The sequence below is a fragment of the Sus scrofa genome, chromosome 3 (assembly GCF_054392235.1).
Source record: "Sus scrofa isolate SSC_HxYL_T2T_F1_AM1 chromosome 3, Sscrofa_HxYL_maternal_Yorkshire_Landrace_v2.0, whole genome shotgun sequence".
Taxonomy (NCBI): domain Eukaryota; kingdom Metazoa; phylum Chordata; class Mammalia; order Artiodactyla; family Suidae; genus Sus; species Sus scrofa.
Genome location: NC_139385.1, coordinates 37,973,837 through 37,991,550, shown reverse-complemented (window position 1 = coordinate 37,991,550; position 17,714 = coordinate 37,973,837). Strand labels below are relative to the sequence as shown.

At 48.6% G+C, this 17,714-nt stretch overlaps 1 protein-coding gene across 6 annotated transcripts in view; it reads right to left on the bottom strand.

The window, feature by feature from the left end:
- Positions 1 to 17,714, bottom strand: part of LITAF (lipopolysaccharide induced TNF factor) — a 52,587-nt gene that overhangs the window by 23,812 nt on the left and 11,061 nt on the right. Inside the window, exon 1 of one of the 6 annotated variants that reach the window (XM_003124593.5) lies at positions 12,734 to 12,767. The exons of 3 other annotated variants lie outside the window; for them this stretch is intronic. The gene's annotated coding sequence lies outside the window, so the exon portion shown is untranslated. Of the gene's footprint in view, positions 1 to 377; positions 610 to 8,895; positions 8,945 to 12,733; positions 12,768 to 17,714 lie in introns of those variants that run through there. 2 more of the 6 variants (XM_021086606.2, XM_021086607.2) reach the window with 2 other exon arrangements.

The window sequence follows — 17,714 nt, the reverse complement described above, 5'->3', positions numbered from 1 at the left end:
CCCCCCCACCCCCTTCCGGTGGCCTGAGTCCTCAGCTGTTCTGGTTCCCTGCTTCTCTTCCATGGCCAGGCCATGGGTTCACCTCCGACCCAAAGGTTCCTTCCTCCCTCGGCCAAGACCTCTCCGAGCCCACTACCTGCTTCCTGTCCTCCTCCTCTGGAAAGACGACCTCACTGGTCTGCCCTGCACCTCCATCTCCCTTAGGGGCTGCACCTTCCCCAGCACCCCTTCACAGTGGGTCCGTGGAGATTCGAAGGTCTCTATGCAATTCCCATGGTCCCTCCACTTCTCAACCTCACACCCATCAGGCTGACCAGGACCTGCCCCCGGATAACCCCCCTCCTCACTCTGGTCTTGACACACAGAAAGATGCTCACCTCTCTCTAAGCGGAAAGATGCAGTTCGGACGACTCAGAGACAGGTGGTCAAGCTTAGCATCATCAGGGAGAAGACAGGTGGACATCGCATACCAGCTGGTGTGCGAGAAAAGGACACTCCGGCTCCGTGGTCTGTCTCCACCCAAACCCCGGGCCCCAGGTGCATCACGAGAAGACCTCAGACAAAAAAAACAAACTCGGACACTTTCTGCAGGGGATGAGGCCAGAACGCCTCACAACAGCCACGGTCATGGAAAAAAGGAAAAGTTAAACTGTCACAGACCCAAAGAGAATGCTGCGTGACACCTGAGCAGAGGGGGCCTGAAGAGAACCCCGGGGAAAAACTCATGATGTTGAAATAAAGTCTGCAGTTCGGGTAACAGTAAGGTACCAATGTCCATTTCTTAGTTGTGGCAAATACACCTGATGCTGTAAGATGCTAAGAGTAAGGGGAGGTTGGATGGAGTAGGTGGGACTTCAGCGCCAACTCTGCAACCTTTCGGTCAATCTAAAACTATTATAAAATGAAGGCTGGACAGACAGAGGCAACAAAAGGGAAAGGGCTAAATTAGGAGTTTGGGATTAACCATACACACATTTCTATTTCTAAAACAGATCAACAACAAGGACCTGCTCTATCTCACGGGGAACTATGTTCCATATCCTGTAATAACCTAAAACGGAAAAGCTGCATCTATATATCTGCATCTATATATCTGAGTCGCTTTGTTGTACACCAGAAACCAATAGAGCATTGTAAGTTGACTACCTTTCAATTTAAAAAAGAAAAGACATGAATAAATAAAATGAAAGTTTTGAGTTAAAAAAAAAAAAAATCCACAACTGGGAGTTCCTGTTGTAGCTCAGCGGGTTAAGAACCCACACAGTGTCCGTGAGGATATAAATAAGCTCCATCCCTGGCCTCAATGCGTGGGTTAAGGATCCGGGGTTGCCAAAAGCTGCAGCACAGGTTGTAGACACGGCTTGGATCTGGTGCTGCGGTGACTGTGGTATAGACTGGCAGTTGCAGCCCCCTAGCCTGGGAACGTCCACATGCCACTGGTGCAGCCCTAGGGGGAAAAAAAAAAGCAACTCCCCCCCCAACCTGTCCCACCGCCACAACAGATAAAAAGACCTTGTCCATCCGTCATTAGATTTGCTATTTCCACCCTGGCAAAGAGCAACAGGTCAGACCATCCACAGAGCTGGCTGACCTCTCCCCCAGGGCTGCTGGGAAGGCACCCTGGGGCTCACACAATGGAAGCATCTATTAAAATTCGACGTGCAGGGACCTGCAGCAGAGATGACCCCATGTGTGGACACAGCGACAAAATGATGAGCACACAGGGGACTCAGTGTTGCGAGAAACCATCTCACCGCCTGTCGGCAGAGGACTGCGTAGACCAGTCACAGCCCAGCCACAAGAGGGAATGGGATGGAGCCATCGAGACAGAACTAGGAAGTTCATGTGCGGAAATGCAGTCACCCCCCGAGATCGAGCACTGCCTGGAAAAAGCCCAAGTGGTGTTTATCGAAGGCCATCATCTGCGTACAAGGAAGTAGATATTTCCCCATAAAATATGCATAAAATGGTTCCAAACGGATACACAAGAAACTGGTAACAGGGGCTGGGTAACAGGGGCTGCCTGTGAGCTGAGGAGGGAGGTGGCCTGGGGCATGCAGCCAGATGAATGCTTTTCGTTTTCTCTTTTTTTTTTTTCATTTTTTTAAAGTCTTACTGAGGAATGGTTGATTTATAATGTTCTGATCACTTCTGCTGCACAACACGTTGATTCGGTCAGACGTCTACACGCATCCGGACAAACGATTTTCACCCATGCTCTTTATCGGTCTTTGGTACACTGAGCCATAGCAAATTACATAATCAAAAAATGAAACAAGAAAAAATTAAATAAATACATGTATAACCCAATATATTTATAGTTTTATAACCTTTGGGGGGTTTTTTTGTTTGTTTTGCTTTGTTTTTGTTTTTTCTGCCGCACCCTCAGCATGCAGAAGTTCCCGGGCGGGAATCCAACCTGTGCCATGGCTGTAAAGAGCCACAGCAGTGATAATGCCAGATCCTTAATCCACTGAGTCAGGAGGGAACACCCTATAGTTTTATAATTGATTCATTATAATGGGTTATATGAAAAATTTTGATTACATAAAATTTAAAACATTACATTTTTTATTTAAAAATTTTTAAAACAAAAAAAAACTGAAGTGTATTTAATTTACAATGTTGTGTTAGCCTCAGGCATACAGCAAAGTGATTCAGTGATATATATACATTCTTTTAAGACATTGAATATAGTTCCCTGTGCTATACAGTAGATCCTTATTGTTTATCTATTCATCCCAAATTCCTACTGATCCCCCTGGCTTTGGTAACCATAAGTTTCTTTTCTATATCTGAGTCTATTTTTGTTTTGTATGTAAGTTCATTTATACCATTTTTAAAGATTTCAGATATGTGATATCGGGTGAAAGTTATCTTTCTCTAACTTATTTCACTTGATATGAAAATCTCTAGGTCCACCCACGTTGCTGCAAATGGCATTGTTTCAAACCTCTCTCTCTTTTTTTTAATGTTATGGCTGCATCCGAGGCATATGGAAGTTCCTGGGTCAGGGACTGAATCCAAGCCACAGCTGCGACTGACACCACAGCTGTGACAACGCTGGATTCTTAACCCAATATGCCACGGCGGAACTCCCAAACCTCTCTCTTTTTTTTTAACGGGAGGGAAAAAAAGAGCCTCTTCGGCAAACCCGCATGTGCCCTCCCCAGGTTGGTCTCTCAAAAGTCCTCTCACCTGTATGCCTGAGGCTAACACAGGTGAAATGATGTCGTCATCCCTTTGTCCCATGTACTGGGTCTCACGTCCCCTCCCTTCCCAGCAACTGGCCCTCCGCCCCTCCCTGCGGATTTGCAGGCAGATGAACGCCACTGATCACGTGTCTCTGGTGAGAAGATGTGCTCCACTGTTTGCACTGTATCATCCCCAGACGTCTGCTAACAACGTCCTATTTGCCCAAGTAAAATTCTTCCCTTGGCATTTTGTACTACGATCCATTTTCCATGCTGGAGGTTCTGCAGGCTGACGGTGAATGCAGGACCGGGGAGGCAGGGACCTTCCCTTGCTGGCCTTAAGGAACCATTGGGGGAGGTACAGTTAACCACGGCGGGAAACAGCCCAGACTCCAAGGCAAGCAGAGGGTCTAAGACAGTGAAGGACACAGAAAAGGGCAGAACAGGAAGAGGGCAGAACAACGTGGCCAGAGACACAGAGGCAGGCACACCTGTGTCCTGCGGGGAGGTGAGCAGTGATTGGCCAGGAGGGGGGCGGGGTTACGGGAGCCTTTGCACCATCTGGAGGCTGGACCTTTCAGGAGGCCTTCAGGTCTTGGCGCAGTGGTTAACAAATCCGACTAGGAACCATAAGGTTGCGGGTTTGATCCCTGGCCTTGCTCAGTGGGTTAACGATCCGGCGTTGCCATGAGCTGTGGTGTAGGTCGCAGACGCATCTCCGACCCCGCGTTGCTGTGGCTCTGGCATAGGCCGGCGGCTGTAGCTCCGATTTGACCCCTAGCCTGGGAACCTCCATATGCTGTGGGAGCGGCCCAAGAAAAGGCAAAACGACCAAAAAAAAAAAAAAAAAAAGAGGCTGGACCTTTCAGGGAGGGATTCCCCCCCGCCGCCCCCAATATGTTCTGTTTCATTACCCAACAAACCAAAAGCGACTCCTGCCAAGGAAAATTCAGACGCTAAAAATAAGCCTCCAAACCTAGAATACCAGGAGAAACCAACCACAGCCAAAGCCACCCAACAACGCCGCAACAGTATAAACACACATCAAAGGGCAGAGAAGGGGTCCGCACTCCGGATCACGTCTCTCAACACAACGAAAACTCCAGTCTCACAACTTCTGGTGTTTCTTTATTCTGATCAAGGCCCCTTTTCAATATCCCTCTCCCAAAAGTCTCTTAACCATTTTCTCAAATGATCCCCTATTTCTCTCTGCCTCCTTAAAGTCTCAGTTTAAAAAAAAAAAAAAAAAGCAGAAGCAGAAAAGAAGAAGAAAAAAAAAAGAAAATGCTTGTGTCAGCATCTTGCGGTCCTGCCACTCCCACCCAACTCCCCACCCAACTCCTCTCCCCTGCTTCCAAGCCTCCAAGGACCAGGAAGCCTGAACGCAGGGTGTAAGAACTCTGTGTCACAAAAGAGTTACTAGTTTCCTTGGGTGCCTCCCAGGAGGAAAGTAAACAAGCTTCCGCATTTGCCTTGATAAATATCTGGTTTACTGGGGAGACGGGTACTTGCTTATTTCCTCAATCCTGGCTATATTCCAGATGACGGGGTGGAGGGGGGGCATTATGACTGTCAGGCCTTTAAAAATGACAGAACCGCCTTTGAAAATGACAGAACCCGTCCTGCCTTTAGCAAGCCTGAAGGTGGGAACGGGCTGGTGAACGGGTGACCCTCTGTCGTCTTTTACAGCCGTCTTTTTTACCGCCTGATCCGCTTCCCCTGGCCCATCCCCAGCCCAGCCCTCGAGGACATGCGCCTTCCTCGTGCGTCCTAATTGCTTCCTGTCTGCAAATGAGATTCTGTTCCCCTCACTGGACCGCATTACACCCTTCCCGGGGAGGGCTGTGTTCATGCTTCCTGGATTCCCACAGAGCTTTAAGACACCAATGCAATGCGTCCTGGTCCAGCGGGGACTCCAAGAGTGTATTTGGCACCTCTATCCCGTGTATGATGGGAACAGCTCTCGTGCAAACTCTTTATTTTGTTCTTTTTTTGGTTGATTTGTTTGTTTGGAGGGCCACACCTGCCGCGAGTGGAAGTTCCCAGGCCAGGTAGGGGTCGAATCAGAGATACAGCTGCCTGCCTATGTCCCAGCCACAGCAACGCCCGATCCAAGCCAGGTCTGCAAGCCTACGCTTCAGCTTAGTGCAAGCTCTGTAGAAACATGTATTTTGGGGGAGTAGTTTATTTTTTTCGGTTTGAGGTATAATAGACATACAGCACTGTAGAAACGTAAGGTGTACAACAAAATGCTTTCCTTTACAAGCATCATAAAGTGATGACCACAACAGGTGTAGGGAAGAGCCAACCTCTCATACAGACACGACACTATAAGAAATCGGAAACATCAAAAGAAAATCGGAAACAAAATCCTTTCCTTGCGATGAGACCTCTTAGGATTTACTCTCTTGCTAACTTTCATTTATATTGTACAGCAGTGTTCATTATCTTTATTATGCTGTATTTTACATGCCAAGGACTTATTATCCTATAATTGGAAAAGTGTGTTTTTTAAATGAAGACAGATCTTTCTTCCAGAAGAGTTCCAAATGATGTGTAGAGGCCCCTCCCTCCAGGAAGTGGAGCTTAATCTCACCCCTCCCGCTCTTGGGCGTGGGCCGAATTTCGCCTCTGGCTTATATGTATTTATTTTTTGCTTTTTAGGGCCACTGCAGCATATGGAAGTTCCCAGGCGAGGGGTCGAACTGGAGCTGCCGCTGCCAGCCTATGCCACAGCCACAGCAACACGGGATCTGAGCTGTGTCTGGGACCCACACCGCAGCTCACTGGCAACGCAGGATCCTTAACCCCCTGCGTGAGGCCAGAGATGGAACCCAGCGTCCTCATGGATATGAGTCGGGTTCGTTACTGCTGAGCCACAGCAGAAACTCCCGAGCACCTTGCTTTAAAAGAATACCCTAGGGAAGGAGAAAAAGAGTAACAATACAAAGGAGAAACCTGGCAAATGCTACCTTAACATAGCAACAAAGGCTAACATTATTATGATGTCACGCGGGTGTCACATGCTGTGACGAGCCCTTCGTCTCTGTGGTGCTCTTCCCCCAAAACCCCTAACTCCAGGGAAATCATGAGAAAAATATCAAACAAACCCAATGTGACAGAAATCTCGGCCCAGTCCTCCCCAGAGACAATCACAAGAAACAGGTAAAGCCTAAGACACTGCAGGAGACCACAGGGGACTGGGGATGGGGTGGTTAAGCGCAGTGGGGTACCCTGGATGGGACTTCGGAACAGAAGAAGGGACATTGGGGAAACACTGGCAAACGCCAAAGAAAGTCTGGAGTGAGGTGAATGGTGAGGTACCCATGTCAGTTTCCTAGACTGACAAACGTCCTGCGGTGACGGTGACGATGCAAAGAGAGGGGAAAGTTGGGTTAGGGGTAGGCAGGAGCTGGGCACTAGCTGTCCCTTTCCTGCAAATCTGAAATTAAACTCTACGGAGTTTTCCCTGTGGTGCAGTGGGTTAAGAATCCGACTGCAATAGCTCGGGTCATGTGGAGGTGCGGGTTTGACCCCCGGCCTGGCGCGGTGGGTTCAAGGATTGGGCATGGCCGCAGCTGAACGTGTTAGGTCACAGCCACAGCTCAGATTCAGTTCCCTGGCCTGGGAACTGCCATCTGCCATGGGCGCAGCCACAAAAATACGTAAGTAAAATTAAACTGGAAGATGAACTGGAACAGGGAAGCCTCCCCCCAAAGCACTCAAGTTCAGTTTTACAAAACAAAACACTTTTTTTGTAGGTTTACTTTTTTAAAAAAGGATTTTTTTTTTTTCCTAACGTGTACTTTGCCTAAATGGGAAAGATTAAGTGGAGGCAGGGGTGATGGCCAGGGTTTCTATTATTTCTCATTGAGGATGGATGGATGGATAACCCCACCTTTAAGCACACAGACCTTAAAGTTTAGTGCAGCTCCAATCCTCCTCCCCACTGAATGCAGTGACACCCGGCCCCAAATCTGTACCCCCCTCCCTTAAGATATAGATGAAACCTGTCATAGTGGTTTTAACCGCAGGTAGGTAGGTGATAAAACTCTTCTAAAAATACATCCTCCTGCTGCGTATAGAACTGTTTCCTAAACTTAGGTATCAGATCAACACATAAAAGGGCAAAGCCTTCAGAGAGATGAGAAAGCAGCTTTGCACCATCAACTTTATCCTCTAAGACCGGTTCTTTTGAAACCGAGCACGGCCCTGTGGGGCTTCTGGGTGCAAAAGCCTTTCTGTGTCCCCCCCATTTCTTGTTCTCAGGAAATGGGCCTCATTCAGCCACCAGGACCTTCTCTGAGTTCCAAAGGGGCAGGTTCAGGTGCTGATCAGGGAGAGAAAGAGTCCAGCCACAATAGCCTGGGGTCAGGATCCGGTTCCGTCTCAAGGGATTTGCATAATAATATAGGCACCTTATACACCCAAGAGAAAAGTTAGACTCCTTATGCTTCCAATGAAAACTGCTTCAAGTCCTTCTTTGTCCTTCTCTCTAACTAAACTGTACCCTCAACACAATCACCCATAAGCTAAAGAATCAGGCACCCTGAGCAAAAGTGCCTGTGGGTTAAAGACGATGTTTTTCCGGAACTTTCCTAGTTTGTGCTCATCCGTATGCCCTGATCGCAGGTACTGTTATTTTAGGTAATAGCCCAGAAGACCCCCATCGGGATCATACCAAGCTCTCCCGACTCCAGCTTTGAGGACTGAGATTCCCCCAAAGAAAGAAGGCTGCTTGTTTGCCCCAATCCTGATTCCTATGTGAAAACCTCTTACTCTCCCTTTTCCTATAAAACTCCTGGCAATTCCTTCCTGGGTGGGGAAGCAGGGGGGGGGGCGCGGGGGGGTGCCCATCTTTAGGGCATTAGCCTGCTGGGACCCTCCTTGGCCTGGCAAAGCAATAAAGCTATTTTTTTTTTCCCTCCTTTACCCAAAACGCTTGTCTCTGCCGTTCAATTCGGCAGCGGGCAGACAGAGGCCGAATTCCGGCAACACTTTCAGGAAGGAAAAAAAAAGAAGATTATTCAATTCCACTCCCCGCCCCCGTCATCCGGCCCCAGAAAAGAATCTTGCTCAAAGAATACGTGCATCCCAGAAATGACCCCAGGGGAAAAAAAGGCATTCCTTCGGCCAAAGAAGGACACACATGCAAATTGTCAGGTCTCAGAAGAATATAGGCTAATTTGTACACATGGTGGAGGAGCATGTGGGGAGGCCAAGGAGAGCCTGTCTTTCACAGTCTCTGGAGAAAAATGTTCTTTACTACGTGAGCACAAGTGAAACCTGATCGTAAAAACTTTAAGGAATTATGTGACTGCCACAGTTATTCTATCAAATATTGCTCAAAATTCTTAAACTAAGAGCCACTGGCCAGCAATCCCTTTTTTTTTTTTTCCCTTTTTGGGGCTGCACCAGTGGCACATGGAGGTTTCCAGGCTAGGGTTTGAATCGGAGCTGCAGCTGCCAGCCTACACCACAGCCACAGCCACAGCCACGTGGGATCTGAGCAGCGTCTGCACCCTACACCACAGCTCACGTCAATGCCAGATCCTTAACCCACGGAGCAAGGCCAGGGATGGAACCTGCATGCTCATGGCTACTAGTCAGATTCGTTTCCGCTGAGCCACGATGCGAACTCCTAGCAATTTTTAAAGCACAAAGATTCTGCAACTCTGTGTTTGTTGTAGTGTAACTTTACCTGTCTATGGCACCAGAAAACATCCCAGGCGAATGGTGCTTCTTCAGTCTAAATTAATAATTTAAAAAAAAAAAAATCAGTGAGTTCCCTGGTGGCTCAACGGGTTAAGGATCCAGCATTGTCGCTGCTGTGGTATGGTTTTGATCCCCGGCCTGGGAACTTCCTCATGCCTGGGCTGTGCCCCCTCAAGTTAATTAATTAATAAATAAATAAGGAGGAAGAATTTAGACAAAAGGGGAAATTGGGATCCCAACCCTCTGCTCGCGAAAGAAAGTGAGAAATTATTCTATGGGTCTTAGGCTAATAGACCCCAAACAAATTCAGATTCGGTCCATCTCAGTGAAAAATACAGAAGCTCACAGGGAAAGACTTTGGCGAAATGTTTTCAGATTCCATCTTCTGAATTCAGTCTGTTTCTGCAGTCATCATGTTCCGCAAGTCAAAGATAAAGTTACCACGGTCTGCAAGCCAGGTTCAAATATGGCATAACTACAAATTACAGTGATTTGTGGAATGGAAAATGCTTCCAGTGGGGAGCCGGGCTGCGCCCCTGGAATCAGAAAGGGTGATTTCCCCCTGGATTCCTGCTGAAACCACATCCCCATGAATGACGGTTGATGAAATGGCATAAGGAGAACATTAATAGGACCGCATGAGGAGACCAAATTGTACCCTGATTACAACTTCATAAAAAAACAGGCACCGCGACAGAAGGCGAGGCTGCCGAATAAGGAAAAGTGATGTTACTGGTTTCGTTCACATGGCGAGATTATACTTGATATTATTCTTTATCTTCCACGCTTTCTGTAATATTGTTATTTTTTTTTTACATAACTTAAAAAAATACCAGTGCATCTTTTATGACTAACTTCCCTGGACTCAAGGTTAAGGCGAGTCAATGCTAAGCTCTTAAATTTACCCGGGGACCACTGTCAATTCTAAAACTCCAGGAGCCAAGTAGCTTAAATTCCCGGTCAGTATCTTCTCTGAAATTAACACGCATAAAGAAGAAAGTGACTCTGGCTTTTAGGAGCTGGGTGAATTAACCTCCTACCTTCTAGGAGGTGAACAGGGGCCTCACCATGCAGACACCCTGGCTATTTCCTTTCTTCTGTGCATGCCTTCAACCCTATGAAATTACACAGAGCTCTACTGAAACCACCTGCAGCCAAGGAACACACTTCAGGTTAGCCTGACGGCCCACGTGGCGATGCAGGTTCCAACAATAAGGTGACTTTGGGAGGACCCGGGAAAGTACCACTTAGAGCTCAAATAACAATGTAATGTTAAGTAAACACCAGTCGAGTTCGGGCTGGGTGGGGGAGGGGGGCAAACAAGCACCAAAGAGGCCATGAACATGGGGGCACGGAGGTAGGGCAGAGTTAAGCAGCCCTATTTGCCTGGGGAGATACACTACCTTGCCCACTGAGCTATTTTCAGTACCGTTAAAAGCACACATCAACAGAGGACAAGTTGCGGCACCAAGACTCTAGGACTCCCTGCTATGGATCTCGTTTCTTTATCCACTGGCATTGATTCGACGTGGGTGAGGGATTTTTGAGTCCCTGATGGGCATCGGCCCATTCTCAGAGTGGTACCACCTGCATCTCCCATCGTGGGTAAGCACAACAAAGCAATGCACTCACTCTCTCCCTGAAAATGAACTTGGGCTGGAAATGCCTTCACGTTCCTCTGCTCTCAGCAGTTCCCCCTTGTACTGCTCTCCATTGTGGGCTAGTCTGTGCCTCCGCGGAAGTTTGGCTGACCCCCTGGTCAATATGCCCCTCTGCTACACGGACCCAGGCCTCTGCTCTGCTGAGAAACTTTCCCTGACTGACCTGGCCCCCGGCTCACAGCTCCCCCCTTTCCATGCCTTTCAAGCCTTCCAGAGTCACAAGGGTGGTGCTGAGCACTGGCTTTTCACCTGTGTGTTTCCATGTGCCACCTACAAGCATAAACCCTTCAGGACCCGGAGCCATTTCTTTGGCATCCTTTACAAGGCAAGGGTAGCACTTTTTTCCCCCAAAGTTGCCCCAGACTGAAGGAAGGAAGGGAAGCTTATGTGCCAGTGACAGCGGAAGACGTCAATCTAGTATTTTAGAGACTTAAGAAATGGATCCTCCATCTCAGATCAATTATCGAGTCACTTAATCCACGAAAACATACAGCGAGGATACTCCTACCAATGTGAATTAAAGCATCTATTACTCATGCTTTAAAGCAACAGGAAAGAGGGACGATGGGCCGCTCACATTGGAGATCCACAATAAACGTTTCTTAGAAAGTCTGGTGCACATTTGAAGCCCAGAGCAGGGGCTGGCTGAGAGGTAAGCTAAGGGCATCATGGGTGTTATTCTCCACCAGGCAGAGCACGTCACCTGCTCTCTGGACTCAGAGCCAACTGTGATAAAACCAGACACCCTGGTGGAGTCCCAGATACCAGTTCATGCCTCTCCATGGCATCCAGGTTAGCCCCATTCCGAAAGAGCTCCCCAAGAAGGCTTGGGGTGTGGGTAGGAAGGGAAGGAAGGCAGTCAGGCACCCACTAATGCAAACCATGTCTTCCCTTTAAAGGGCCCCAGGGGAACTGCAGGGCCAATCGCGTTCCAGGCAGCCCTTGAACCAGCACCAGCTCACCAGGACCCCTTGGGAAGAGGGGTGGGAGAGTCTACCCTGACGGCCTAACATGGGAAGGCCCTTGACTTCCAGAAACTGGATTTCCCAGCCACCAAAGCTCAGTCTATCCGGCAATGACATCAGCCCCACTTATCGGAAACAGCACAAAAGCCACAGAAAACTAGTGAAAGACCAGCTGGCAATCCCTGGAATGCACCGCCTTCCAGAATACACGCATTTCCCCATCACCTCCTCTCCCTGACCCTGACCAAGGGTTTCTGGCACAATAATGACCCCGCTGCCCAGATCCACGCAGACCTGGAAAGCAGTAGGGAGGGGGCCACCTGCCTCCCCACCTGGCGGGGAGGGGCGAGGTTCCCTGGCCGGCGCCACTGGCATCCATCCTGCTCTGGCAGCGGACCGGGTCCCAGCCCACCCCTGCGCTCACAGGGTGCCTGCCTCACCCCCGAGGGAGGGGGTCTAGCTGGGGCCCGGGCTCCCGTTGCTCTGAGTGTGGGATTTTCACCTTTTCAGGGCTCCTGAGGCGCTCGGATGTCCACACAGGCACCCGTGAAGCGCGGTCCCGAATCCTGCGTGGAACCCCCGTGGGCGGGAGAAAAATGCAGACGCTGTAGCCCCTAGAATTTGAATTTCTGGTACCGGCGTCCAGAAATTTGTTGGGCTTTTTTGTTTGGTTGATTGGATTTGTTTCTGAATCCTCAGGTGATGATTCTAGAGATCTCAACTTTGAGATCGCAGCCACAAGAGTGAGCTGCGACTTTCCTGAAAAGTCCCCGGGCGTCTTCTCCGTGGAGGGGGCTTCCCGAGAGCAGAAAGGGGCGCGCTTTCGGGTTGGGACCGGACGACTCCGCCGCGCGCGACCGGCGGGCGATCGGCACACTTGGGGAAGGAGAAAGGGAACCCAGCCTGTCCCATGGCGGGAACAAGCGACTGAAGGCTAGAAACCCGGCCTCACCCGCCCCACGCGGAAGATCACCACAGGACCCCGACGCCCTCCACCCGGCCTTGACTCCCCCCGGGACCCGCCAGGGTTCCCGACCGCCACGGTCGCGAGCGGAGGCCGGAGCAGGTGCTCGCGCCGCACGGACCTCGTGCCCCACCGCGGGCCCAGGATGTCCCCCATCTGCGCCCTGGCCGACGTTTCCCCTTTCCTCGCCGCCCCCCCATCTGCGCCCCAGACGGCCGGCCGCGCGGCACTCACCACAGCCTGCGCCGCCAGTCGAGCCGGGAGGTCTGAGCTGGCCGGGCAGGAAGGCAGCCGGCTGGCGGGCGGCGGGGAGGGGCGCGCGGAGGCGGGGGCGGGGCTGGGGCGGGGCTGGACCGGCCGGGGCGGGGCGCTGTCGCCCCGGCTTCCGGCTTCTCCCAGTCAGGACCCGCTCCCTGTCTGAGACCCCGCCAGCGACCTGCGACTCTCCTGCTTCTGCCCTTCCTCTCCACCCCTCCGATCTCCCACTACGCTCGGAACACCCCCGGTTACACCCCTGACTCCGCTCACTCCCCGGAACCCCCAGTTTCAGTCCGGGACCTTCGCGCTGGCCTCCGATGCCCCGACCTGCCCCATCTTGATGCCCCCCCCTTTCCAATTCTGCAGGTTCTATCCCTGCCCCGCGCCGGACACCCCTGAATCTCCTCTCCTGATTTCCGCCCATGGTTCTCCCCAGCCCCCTGGGTCCCCCGCATCTGGCATTCCTTCTCCTTCCCCACCCTGCGCCAAGGGATCCAGCGCTCCCTGCCCTCCCGAGGGCAACCCTTCTCTTCCCATAACCCAATTGTGTACGTTCAGATGCATCCAGACAGCCCAAGATTCTCCATGTGCTTTTGGTCAAGTAACCCAATCTTCCCGGGCCTGCTTCCTGTCTGTAAAATGGGCCTAACCGTACCTATCTCACAAGATCTACCAAGGATTAGCTGAGTTAAGGGAGGGGTTTAGCACAAATTGTGTTAAATAAAACCTCTCCTGTCTGCTAAGTACTCTTGTATACCCCCAGGATGGCCCGTGCCCCTAGGTACTTTCTCACTCCGTAGTCGCTGATCCACGGCTGATCCACGCTGAAAACTCCCGTAATCAGTAACTTCTGTTTCAACATCCATCAACCCTCTGCCCCTAAGTGGGAGTGTTAGGAATCTGACAACAGCCTCATTATTGCTACAAGTAATAACAGGAGGCCTGATCCAGCAGGGCCCTCTGGGAAGTCTTTACAGGGTATCAATGAGTTAGTGTGGCTTTGAGAGCGCTGTCCTGAAGAATGGTCAGAACCCTAGTGTGGCTATCTAGAGAAAGCCCCCCCACCACCATCCCCACCGGGCAGAGAGCCTAAGAGCTCCCTGGTGGATTCATAGACTTGGATCCCAGAACTCATCTGGTGGTGGAACCCCTCCCCCACTTTATACTGAGACCCAGACAGAGAGTGGCTTGCCCAAGGTCCCATAGCAAGGTCCCTTCTTCCGGCCCAAAGCATTCTCCACCTTTCACCACGTGGACCCAGCTAGCAACAGCTGTGGATGTATTACTCAATTAAAGGAAGGGATTTCCGCGTCCTCCCCAGCAGGAGAAGGGGCCAGGCAGATGTTATTAGCGATGCCAATGTCTTATTGCTGTAAAACTACAGAGAAAGCTGGATTACGCCCAGCCTCCATCGTTTACTGTTCCCAAGGTGAGCAAAAAGATCTGATGTCTTGACCCTAATCCGGAGTATCACAGACCATCGATGGCAAGATGTGAGCCCTACCGGACAGAGCAAAATATTGAAGAAACAGCCTTGCATCAATGCCAGCCTGCCTGCATTCCTCCACCCCACCCCATTTTTCCTTCTTTTCTACTGAGGGCAAAGCAATCGCACTCCTGAATTTCCTTCTTTTACTCATTGCTACCCCTACCTTCATTTGTTTTTCTCCCTGCAACTACTGAGCCACAACAGGAGCTGGCTTTGTTTTTTCATCTGTCTTAAGCACTTAACTGCAGCTGTGAGTTTGTGATTATTTATGGGGAGAGCTGGAAAACTGTAACCCATTTTTTAATCCCTGAAAAACCCACAGAGTTGGAATTTCCAACCCATAGCTCCCAAGAAGGGACAAAAAGTAAACCAGCCATCTGATCATCTCAACAGACAGAGAAAAAGCATTTGATAAAATCCAATACCTTTACATGACGTAAAAATACTCCATAAACTAGGAATAGAAGAACACTTGCGCAAACTGATAAAGAGCATCTAGGAAAAGCCCACAGCATCCTCCCTGGTAAAATCCAGGATGCTTCCCCCCTGAGACCAGGTACAAGCAAGGATGTCTGCTTTGCCACTTCCATTCAACATTGTACTAGAGGTTATAGCCAAGACCACTGGGCAAGAAAAAGAAATTAAAAAGTATCCAGATTGGAAAGGAAAGAAGTAAAACTATATTTGTAGATGAGATCATCTTATATATAGAAAATCCTAAGGAATCCACAAAATACTATTAGTGCAAATAAACAAGTTTATAAGGTGGCAGGAGACTAGATGGACATTTTAAAAAAACCAGTTTCACTTCTAAAAACTAGCAAGAAGAATTCAAAAAAATTTGTGTGGGGGGGGCTTTTTTTGTTTTGGGTTTTGGTTTTCCCCCATTCTTGGGCATATGTAAGTTCCTGGGCCAGGGATTGAATCTAAGCCCCCGATGTGACCTACACTGCACCTACTTCAACGACAGATCCTTAACCTGCTGCACCACAGTGGGAACTCCCAGTGTTTACTTGAGTTACTGGTTACTATAGCCTAGCCAAGTTGACATGTAAAACTAACCATCACAGATGGCAATACTCCCCAAACTGATGTGCAGACCCAATGTAATCTCTATCAAAATCCCAACTGCCTTTTTGGAAGCAGTAGACAAACTGACGCTAAAATTCATATGGAATTGCAAAGTGCTCTTTTTTAATTTTTTCTTTTTGGGCCACACCCATGGTATGTGCAAGTTCCCAGGCTGGGGATTGAACCTGCACCATAGCAGTGACCCCCCCCCCAAGCCACTGCAGTGACAATGCCAGATCCTTAACCTGATGAGCCACAGAGAACTGGAATTTCAAGGTACTCTGAATAACCAAAATAACTTCGAAAAAGAACAAAGTTGGAGGACTCACACTTCTCAACTTCAAAAGTTACTACAAAGCTACAGTAATCAAACCATGTGGGATGGGCATAAGAATAGACATAGAAATCAATGAAATAAAATTGAGGGTTCAGCTACAAACTCCTGCATCTGTGAGCAATGGATCTTTGAGAAAGCTATTAGGAACATTCCATGGGAAGAGTCTTTACAACAAGTGGTGCTGGGCTAACTGGACAACCACATGAAAAGCATGAAGCTGGATCTAAAAAAAAAAAAAAAGTTCCAGGAGTTCCCGTTGCGGCTCAGTGGTTAACGAATCTGACTAGGAACCTTGAGGTTGCAGGTTCGATCCCTGGTCTCGCTCAGTGGTTTAAGGATCCGGCGTTGCCATGAGTTGTGGTGTAGGTCACAGACGTGGCTCGGATCTGGCATTGCTGTGGCCGTGGTGTAGGCTGGCGGCTACAGCTCCAATTGGACCCCTAGCCTGGGAACCTCCATATGCCATGGGTGTGGCCCTAGAAAAGACAAAAAAAAAAAAAAAAAAAAAAGTTCCAGAGGCGGACAGTGATGACAGTTGCACAATATTGTCAACATACTTAATGCCACGGAGCATTAATGTACCCCTAAAAATGGTTAAGATGATACATTTTTTGTTAAGTATATTTTATGACCCTTAAAAATGGTTAAGATGATACATTTTATGCTAAGTATATTTTATCACACAAATTTAAGTTAGACAAAAAATTGGCAAAGGGCTTGAACAGACACTTCTACAAAGGAGATACAAAAATGGCAAAAAAAAAAAAAACACATTTAAAGATGCTCAGCATCATTAGTCATCAGGGAAATGCAAAGCAAAACCACGATAGGAAACCACTTCATACTATGGTGGTCATAAAAAAAAGAATTTTTTTTCATGGATAAAGCAAGTGTTGCAGAGCATGCGAAGAAATCAAAACCCTCATTCGCTGCCGGTGGGAATGTTCAATGATGCAGTCATTGTTCCACCCCAGGCATGTACACCAAGGAAGTGAAAGAGGGTTATTCAAAACAAAAAGAAGAAGAAAAGAAAACAGGTACTCACAGGAAGCACCCATGTGGCGCAGTGTGTTAAGGATCTGGCATTGCCACAGCTGTGGTGCAGGTCACAACTGCAGCTTGGGTTCGATCCCTGGCCAGGAAACTTCCACATGCCGCAGGTGCAGCAAAAAACAAATAGATGAACAGAAAAACAAGAAAACTACTCAACTACACAGCCATAAAAAAGAACAAAATAAGGTGGGATTGTAAATGGGTGCAACAACTGTGGAAAACAGTATGGAGATTCCTCAGAAAACTAAAAACAGAACTACCATTTGATCCAGCAATCCCATTCCTGGGTATCTATCCAGAGAAAACCATGACTCACAAAGACACATGTACTCCGATGTTCATTGCAGCACTATTTTCAACAGCCAAGACATGGAAACAACCTAAATGTCCATCGACAGAGGAGTGGATCAAGAAGATGTGGTTCATATACACAATGGAATATGACTCAGCCATTAAAAGGAACGAAATACTGGCATTTTTATCCATATGGATGGAGCTAGAAATTATCATGCTAAGTGAAGTCAGTCAGACAATGAGTCACCAGCATCAAATGCTTTTACTGACATGTGGAATCTGAAAAAAGGACAGAAGGAACTTCTTTGCAGAACAGATACCGACTCACAGACTTTGAAAAACTTATGGTTTCCAAAGGGGACAGTTTGGGGGGGTGGGGGGATGTGCTGGGGGTGTGAGATGGAAATCCTATAAAATTGGATTGTGGCGATCACTGTACAGCTATAAATGTAATAAATTCATTGAGTAATAAAAAAATTTTTTAAAGAATTAAGAAACTAGGGGGGAAAAAAGAACCAAATAATGCCATTTGCAGCAACGTGGATGGAACTAAAGACTCTCATCCTAAGTGAAGTCAGTCAGAAAGAGAAAGACAAATTCCATACGATATCACTTATATCTGGAATCTAATTTGTGGCACAAATGAACCTTTCTACAGAAAAGAAACAAACTCACGGACTTGGAGAACAGACTTGTGGTTGCCAAGGGGAGGC